The 10,250-nt window shown below is 25.6% G+C and overlaps 1 long non-coding RNA gene across 1 annotated transcript in view; it reads right to left on the bottom strand.

Annotated features, from left to right (window-relative positions):
* Nucleotides 1–3,302: 3,302 nt before the first annotated feature.
* Nucleotides 3,303–10,250, bottom strand: part of LOC107002151 — an 11,811-nt gene continuing 4,863 nt past the window's right edge. The window contains exons 2-3 of the long non-coding RNA XR_001454498.2: nt 3,693–3,750; nt 3,303–3,611 (exon numbers count right to left, since the gene is read on the bottom strand). This is a non-coding gene — a long non-coding RNA (uncharacterized LOC107002151). The remainder of the gene's footprint in view (nt 3,612–3,692; nt 3,751–10,250) is intronic.

Genomic DNA, 10,250 nt, shown 5'->3' with positions numbered 1-10,250 from the left:
CCTTTTGGAGAGATCGATTGGAGTCAATCGAGGGAGTAGTAGAGATAAGACTTTTTGATTATTGAGTTGTAATCACAAAATCTTATAGTTGAATTAATAAAACGAGGTTTTTCCTTCCTTGAGTGAGGAAGGTTTTTAATTCAGTAAGTGTTTGTGTCTTTACTCTGTCTTTACTTAAAAGCAACTTACACGAACCTGGTTCGTGTTCTGGGGTAAGGTTTCTTCAATATTCTTCTTTATAAAAGTGCGACAGATATGCACAAAATATGGGCAAAAAGCTACTATAAAATGGATCCACCAATTAGTTGCTACGAAAAAACTTCATCAAAAATGATATACTCAACTATTAGATACATATAATATTCTTCTATATTTTTTCTTTTTCTTTTTAAATTGGAGGTGGGGGAGGGAAAAAATTACTGATTTTTAATTTTTATCCCTTTAAAGCTTTGTAAGTCACAAATAACTATGATTTGGCATGTGAGGGATTATTTTTTAATAAAAAAACGTATGGACCTACCTCTTTCATGGTCACTCTCCTACTTTTTACCCCCTAACCCCTCTTTTTTCACTTTCTTTTCTATCAATCATTCCTATTTTTCATTTTCCTAAGTTTTTGTTTAATTTACTAATCATTTTTCCAATTGTGAATGTTATTTATCCAATGGTGTACCTTCTATCATTTACATATTTATTTATTTTATTTGATAATTGACATATATTTTATATTTATTTTGTATTATATCAAAAATATTAGAAGGAAAAGTAAAGGAGAAAATTATCGGTAAAATTTTCACTCACGAGTCACGAAATAAACGTCTCAGCAGCGAATTGATTAAGCTGTTGAAATCTCTCATTTAATACGTGCATATATTTTTTATTGATCGATTTTTTAATTGGCAAATCAAATTTTTATCATTTTTTATATTAATAAAGTATAAGTATTTGGTTAATAAATCAATTTTTATAGTATAACAAAGTAGATTATAATAAATATTTATTTATAAAAAAATATAAATTTATTTTCGCATTATGGTTAATAGTTTTTATATAATTATGCACCATAAACTAGATTAGATCTAAATTTATGAAATAGTGTAGCATTTACATCATATTTCATAGAAGTTAAATTTACATTTATTGTAATATGATTCAAATCAAACTAAAAAAATGAGAAAATCAAAACAAAATTATTTTAGATTTATAATACTATAAAAATTGATTTAAAAAGTTTACTTTTATCAGTACTAAAAAGTAACTAATTAGACGTATATACATGTATCAAAAGAGAATTTTAAGATCGACTATTTAAATGTTTATCTTGTTGGAGAAACTTTGATCCTCCATCTTGTAATTTTTTCTTTCATTTTTACATCTCATATGCTTGATAAAATAATTTTTATTTTTAAAAAGTACCAATCAATTATCAAAATGAAAAGATAAATATATTATAAATAATAGAAAGAATTGGGTAAATAAAATTCACAATTTAAAAAATTGATCAGAAAATTAAACCGATAATTAAAAAAAGTGTAAATTTTGTATATAATATTTTATACAGTAATATTATCAAGTTATGACATTAGAGTTTCAATTTCATTGTGTAGCATTTAACATCTCACTTTATAGCATTTTATTAATAATTATATTGTTAATCATAATTTATTAAAAAGAGTTGTTATTAACAATTAATTAAAAATCAACGGGATAAAGTAATAATGGATAATTAATGTTAACAATTAACATACTGACAACACAAATTATGAAACTTTTGTTTCTTTATTAATTGCTACATTTAATGCAGGTAGCACATTTTTTAATATGAATAATTGCACTTTTTAGGGAGTTTAACTAAAGTTAAATATATGATTCACGTTTTTAGAGATATTAAACATTTTCAAATTATCATCATTACCTTAAATATCTCTAGTTAGTTAAAATAATATTATTTTTTTGAATTAATTCCTTAAAAAACTCAACCAGATAATAACAAATATTTTTGGATTTTCAGAATACTTTCAGATTGTCATTTTCAAACATAGTTGGATCAATGTTACAAGTAGTCTTCTTTCCAAAATTTCACGATTATTTTCAGATTGCTTTCAACGTATAAGTCATTTTTTCTAAAAATTCAAGATATTTTCATAGCTGCATATTTCACTTTTTTTTTTAGTAACTTGATAAATTTTGGCGTACAATATATGTTTCTATTTAAATTATAATATATGTTTTTATATTAATTTTGTATTGAAAATGTATTGTGTTTGTTTAATTGGAGTATTTTATAGGACAGTGAATGATATATTAATTGTGTATGAAGTGTGTATGAATTATATGAACTAATTATAAATTTGTGTAACGTTGAAGTCTGAATTTTTTTAGCAGTGTATGAAGACTTACAAAACATGTATCATTTGTGTATGAAAGTCAATTTATTTTTTTTCAAAATTACAGTATATGTTTCTAATGAAATTAGAATATATATTTTGTATTAATTTTGTACAGCGGGTAGACCAAAACTTGAAAGATGGAAGGGGTTTGCTGACGTGAAATTCAAAAGGACAAAAATGACTTGCAGTAGATGCCGTCAAGTTGGACACAATAGAAAGACATGTTCAAGTTATCCTGTGCAAAAACAATGATTTCGTAATGTTACATTTGTTATTGTGTTGTTTTGAATGTTAGAAACACGTTTTGTTTTATTGAGTGCAGTTGTTATCATTGACATTTATAAAGTTTGGTTTCATAAATAATTGTCATATATATATCATTTGTTTCTGTTACATATGTCAAAGTTCAATATGACATTCATAATTCATACAATGTTTATACATTATAAATATACATTGAACTATACTGCCATTCATGAAATGTTCACATAATATTCATACAATGTTCATACAATATTCATACAATGTTCATATATGTACCATTTGTTTCTGTTACATATATCCAAGTTCAATATGAGATTCATAATGCATACAATGTTTATACATTGTATATATACATTGAACTTTACTGTCATTCATAAAATGTTCATATAGTACTCATACAATGTTCATATATATACCATTTGTTTCTTTTACATATATCAAAGTTCAGTATGACATTCATAATTTATACAATATTTATTCATTTTTCTTACAAAGTTCATATATTTTTGCATATTGCAATCGAAATTTATACAAAAATCATACACATTTAATAAAGTGCAAATATTCATTTAAGCATTCTACCATTAAATAGAACAGTTAATATATTATGACATATATAGTTAAATATATTTTATACAACATGCAGACATGAGTGTTACAAGATCTATACTGCTGGATTTTGTGACAAGTCAAAATCAATTCTTGGTTTCACACACCAAGAAGACGAAGAAGAAGAAGAAGAAATTGATGAACTATGTGATTCTTCACTCACTTCGTCTTGTTCTTCATTAACAACCAGTACTCCAATCATGTCTGGGATAGAATTTTTTACTTTCCTCCTCTTGTAACATTTTTTTCCGATTGCTTTCGCCGTTGACACTACTTTCCTTTTAGAAGGACTAGACCTTACTAGTTCATCATTCAACTTCTTCTCTAATTCCATCGCAGCTGTATAGCCTGAGATTTGCGATTGAATTTGAGTTATATATAGATCAAAAGATGGTATTTCAACCATGAGGTTACTGGTATAGTTTGTACCTCTTGTGAATCTCCTTAGGGTATTTTGGTTTAGACATTGTATTCAACAACCCAAATCCTAAAAATTTATAGACAAATAAATATTAAAGAATTTGACATAAGCAAATATAAAACTTGAAGAAACCTGCATTATCTATACAACGTAAATTTCTCCTAAAATCAAGCAACAACATATAAAAATTAAATAATTTGACAAAAGAATCAGAGAAAAAATAAAAAAAAATTAAAAAAAAACCTGTTTGATGATCTATACGACACGATTTTTTCCGAAAATCATGCAATATTGCGAATTTGATGGTCGAAAAATAAAAAACTTAATTTTGTGGAAGATTGATAGAGATGTAGTTGAATAAGGATTTTAAGCTTAATCTGATTTTGGGGAATAAGTTTAAAGCTTGAAAGAGTTTGTACTTGAAGATGATATTAAGCGTGTGAATATGTACGCTCAGATTTAATATGACAGAGAAATTAGGCGTGCTGTCTTTAATTAATTAACAGAGAGAGAAACGTGTGCTGCCTTTAATTGATTAATAGAGAGAAAAACCTGAAAAAAGGCGTGCAAAATTAATATGGTAGAAAGAGAAGAGTGTAAATAGGAGAAATGTTGAGTGTATTGGGGGAAGATAAAAGAGTATTGGTTGATATGGGGGTGGGTAGTTATTGGGTAACCGTATAATATGAAATTAATTAAAATCAAATCCCTAATTTTTAGATTTTGTTTTTTAAAAGGTAACTATATAATATGAAGTTTAATTAATATCTAATAAATAATAATTTATTATTTATATTAAAAACATTAAAAGGTAATTGATTAATATTTAATAATTTATTACTTTAAAAGGTAATTGATTAATATTTAATAATTTATTACTTTAAAAGGTAATTGATTAATCGGTAATAATTTAAAAGGTTTTGTTGATAAAAGGTAAGTGAATAAATGAAACTAATTATTTAAACATAATAATTATTAGTTAAATAATAAAATAATTTTTTTTATTAATATATTATTAGTTAATATGCTATAACTTGATAATAATATGCTATAAATAGTTTAATTTTAAATATTTTTTTAATTAATATATTATTAATTGATGTGCTATAAGATAATAATAATACGATATAAGTAGGTTATTTTTTAAAAAGTATAATTATAATTTGATATTTATCCTCTTAAATGTACGTGGGATGTTAATTTTACTTAAAAAAATAAAATGTGTAAGGAAAGAAAGGGAAAGAAGTAGAGGAGAAAGACAATGTAGTATGAATGTGCTAGGACACACATTTTTTTTTTTCAAAAATAATCTCTCATACACCAACTCCTATCTATGCCAAAGCAAAAGTTAAGTGACCTAATTAAGTTATGCTCCAAGTCACAAGTTTAGTGGCACAAATTATACTCCATGCAAAAAGTACTCTAACACTCTTGCTTGTGAATCAAATATTACAAAATTTGTAGTTTTAACGTGATACAACTATTTCAATTTTAATCGAGAAAGAACAACTGAATGATTTAATAAAAAATAAAAGAAGAACAAAGTGTTAATAACGTGTGAAATAGATGTGCCAAAAGTATACATTTTCTAAATAAAATAATAAATGAATTTAGATCATTAAACCATAAATTTTCATTGAATAAGCACTAGAAATGAAAATGATGAATTATGAATTCAAAAGGTTAAAATTTAAAAATCATAAAAACTTTGAATCCAATCACGATATATATTTATACCAACCATAGTCCTCTATATTTTATCTATGGATATGGTGATGCCTCGTGGTGGTCCTAAATTTCATGGCACTATTTTATCAAAAAGCAGTCCACCTTATGTTTGATGATCAAATCAGAGAAATGACAAATATCCACTCGAAAAAATTCTTCTGGCCAAAAAAATTTGGTTTAAATTTGGTTAAAATAATATTTTATTGAGTAACTTTTATATATAGCAAATATAAAAATTATACTTGTATATTATGGTTATAATTTGCTTAATTGTGCTCCATAGCAAACATAAATATGTATACTTTGGTATACATATAAAAAAAGCAGTTGTATAACTTGTTGTACATATACAAAGAAAGCAGTTGTATAATTCGCTATACATATACAAAAGAATAAAGTTGTATACAAATGATCAATTGTATATTTGTGTATGTATAAAACGAGAAAGAGAGAAAGAAAAAAGAAAACAGGACAGGGGAATATTTGTATTGTATAATTATAAGTGTATAGGACGAAGATACATGTATTTGCATGTATATATAATTTTCGCTCGCTTTATACAAACAGAAAATCAATTTATATATTTCGTTTTTGTTTGTATAAGCGAGAGAGGCGAGAGTGGCGAGTGAAATCTTAGAGAGTGGTGAGCAAGACCTGGGAGAGGGGAGAGAGGCAAACGAAAATATATGTATATATACAAAATATATGTATATATACAATTTTCTCTCGCTTTATACAAACACAAACACATTTTGTGCATTTGTGTTTGTATAAAAGCGAGAGAGGCGAGTGAGACTGCCACCAAAACAAGCGCGGCGAGCGAGATTCCACCACAGAGACAGGCGAAAATAGCAATAGTTTGCTATAGGGTCCAACTAAATCAAACTATATTTATATCATTTAACTTGAATTAAAAGTTTGTTATTGTATACAATTTTTCCGATTTTATTTATGTTATTTTACCTTTTTGAACATTTTTATTCTTTTAACTTTAATACTTTTTAATTAAGAAATAAAAAAGATCAATTTATTTTAAAATAAAAAAATATTATAATTTTTTTAATTTTTTTATCATTTAGCTTTATCTTATCCACTTTATTTTTAGGTAGTGGGTTTAAAATAGTCTTTTAATTATTAATTAAGCTTTTTTCATTTTCTTTAAATTTCTGCTTGATTTTAATGGATAGATTTAATTGGAATGGAAGGAAAAAGATTAACTAGGGAGAAAAGAAAAATCTGTCAAAATTTTAGAATTCTCAATATTATAGAAATACACCAGACACTAAATAGACAAATCAATAATAAAAATTTGAGCCTCAAAAAATTACATCGGGCTCTTAAATAGAACGAAAAATAACATAAACTACTAAAGTGAGTACATGTTATATACATTATATATTTTCAAAATTCCAATTGAGTTTAACAATTAGATTTAGGTAAATACCTTATAAAGATTAAAAGTGCTTACTTTTAATAAATTTTAAAGACAAAAAATGCTCAAGTTCTTATACTTAAAGAGACTATTTTGAGTCTACCATAATAGATAAGGGGCAATTTTTGTCATTTTCTCTTCAACATATAGATAATTTTAAGATTTTGAATCAATGGATGGAAATGTCATAGTATTAACTAATTTTAGTTTACAAAATTAGAAGAAAGTGAATTTTTGCAATTGCAGACATTTATCTTCACCCCAATAACAAATAATAAAGATTTCTTAATGGTCACTTATAAAATGAATAGAAAAAATAGCATTTTTAGCAAGAGTAATAAAATCTTTTTTTCTAAAAAAAATAGCAGCTGATTTGAAAAAACCAATTATCTTAGCATTGTGTATAGACACTGCAAATACATTAAAAAAAAATAACAATCTTTGGTTGATGGCAGATATATGTGTTTTTATATTTCAGTTTTAAATTTCAAAGTTAGTATGTGTATTAGTGGAATATGTATTTGATTAATGATTAATATATACGTGTATCGATATTTCAATTTTTAAGTCGATATGTATTTATATGTATATTTAAAAGGGAATAGAGAGAGACTAGCGAAATATGAAAGAGTAATGAATACAAGTTGTATCAATATGGAGGTTGTATCTGAGATACATGATACAACATGTATTATCTAGCATCTCTATTCTCTCTCGCTGGTATCTCTCCCCTCACTTGCTTTTTAGATCTTGTTCGTCTCTCTCCCCTCTAAAATTATTGCTATGAAATTATATTTAGACAAGTTATACCTATTTATAAATATCCTCATGAGAATATCGAGGCATATATCCAATACTACAAATCATGAATTAAGAGGGAACTCCATGTCTTGAAGGCAAAATTATAGGGAAACTTACATAAATATACTATATTAAAAAAATATTTACCATTTATAGCAATAATATTTTTATTTCACTTGATCACTTTTAATTCATTTATAATACAAGTTTAATACATATTACAGATTTAACAAAACATTGCTATAAATGGTACTAAACAAAAAGTATCGCTAAAATCAGTAATTATTTTTTAAAATGTATTAATTTATGTAATTTTTCCAAAATTAAATCTACCTAGACACAGAAGAGGAGCTAGAAGATTAGCGATAGATGCAACTGAATTCAATATAGCTTTAATTCAAATGATATATTTATATTAAGAAATATATTTTTTAAAAAATTAATTATATTGAAAAATTTATTAAATATGTAAAAATTAAATTCAGAGCTTGATCGTTAATATCTAATATCAAATCCCAACAATTGTAAATAACTATCAAGTCGAGACCACTCATAAGTAGTGCCAATCAACCTCTTAGTCCATTAATTTGTCTTCCTCCTAAATCCCACTAATAATATAAATATAGTATTTTTATATAGATTGTGGAGACAAGAAAATTCTTCTCCCTTGTGAGTCCGAAAATTCAGCCCTTTAGCTAACTTGAAAAAATAAATTATCAAGTGTATGTGTATCCTCACGCGAATAAATGGGTTCACCTTTACATATGATATATGTTCATAATTTGTATTTGTAATATATGTCATAGTTATTACAGATTCAATTTTATTAAGGAGAAATTCATAAATTTTAAACTAATATATATTTAATTAAATATAATCATAATATTTACAAGCTAAAATTTTAACTGTCTAAAATACGTGAAGTAGGATAGACCCAATAACCAAGACTGGTAGAAGGTTCATCCCCCACATGTTTGGAGAGTAGATATACCTAAAGTCAATCCATTGGTCTATAATGAACTAAAATGCATTGTGTAACTAACTTTGTTGTCATATATTTGATATCTTTTTTTACCCAAAAAAATAACATGTCTTTTTCAATATTGGGAAGACATTTGACAATTGACAATGACCCTCATCCACCACCTAACCTCACTATATCAAAAAATTTCTAAACCATCCCCTTTAATTTGTTGTACTTGTACCCCACAACCTTAAAATCATTTCACTCTCAAAACTTCAACATAAATTTGAGTCATTATTTCTTGATGATTATAATAAGTTTCTTGAATTCTCTACAAACTTCTAAATGTTTCAATAGAACTAAATTAGAGAAAGAAAGAGGAACAATTATATATATTTTCTTCATTTCAATTTATTTATTTGATTTTGATTTGACACGAAAATAATAAAAGATTATCGATAGGTCATAAGTCTTAGCGATGAAAAATAATGTGGTCATATTGTGGAGTATTCCACAGCCAGCTCATTATGTTCAACATGCAGCCTACATAGATTCTCACTTTCTTGTGAGTTGCTGTCCATATTTTTGAAATATCTCCTCGTTGCAAAATAATAATAACCCGTTTGATGATCAAATTTTGGGAAGTAAATTACAAGTAATTATATTTTTAAAACATGGGTATTTATTTAAGATAATTATTAGGAAAATATCATCACGGAGTATAATGAGATTTATTTATTTAGATATCTCTGATAAAAAATATTTGTTTTTATTGTAAGTATTACACAACGTAAATTTAAATTAGATATAATCCCACCAACAAATTCATCCTAAATGATAATACAAGAAAAAAAAAATTGATTGATGACCTAAACTTTAGAGATATCTTTACATGGTGGTAATTTTAAAACACAAAAAATTAGTACTATCATGAGGGAAACACAAGGATAATATTCTTTTTCAATAATGAAAGTAATATGCTAGTGGTATTTGTGGAGAGAATCGTAGAAACTTCCGATAGAATTGTTTACAATAAATTTTAATATGATAGAAAATAAATAGTCATAATTTTATTGATAAATATTATGGGTACAAATTTATTTTATTACTTATTCTTCTTTCCTAAGATTTCTCTGAGGTTGTTACTGACATATTTCTCTAATTAGGATAATGTGGACTCCTTTTCATTAATCTTTGTGAATATTTCATGAATTTATATAATTTTTGAGATGCATATTTAAGGGATATCGGCATGAGCTAGGTTTAGGAATAGCAAATGGGTGGATTGGATTGAATTTGGATAGAGTTAAAATGAATTGAATCACAATACATCCATATAAAATATGAATAAATATACATTTAGTCAATTATAATTTGGATAAAATATTATAATCTACTTTAATCTCTTAAAACTAAAAAAATATTAAATCAAAGTTAAATTATTAATACTTCAACCTCTGTCATCCCACCCTACCCCTAACCTCTGTACGGCTGTACCCTCCCCATCACCTCCCATCCCCAAAAAATAATTAAAAAGCCTTTTTTTAAAGAAATAATAATAATAATTGGCAACCCCTGCCCCGCGCCCCCATCCCCAAAAAAATCGAAAAAAGAAAAAATTTAGAATTTTTAAAAAGAAAT

Source organism: Solanum pennellii, chromosome 10 (assembly GCF_001406875.1).
Source record: "Solanum pennellii chromosome 10, SPENNV200".
NCBI lineage: Eukaryota > Viridiplantae > Streptophyta > Magnoliopsida > Solanales > Solanaceae > Solanum > Solanum pennellii.
This window is presented reverse-complemented; position numbering and strand designations above follow the sequence as displayed.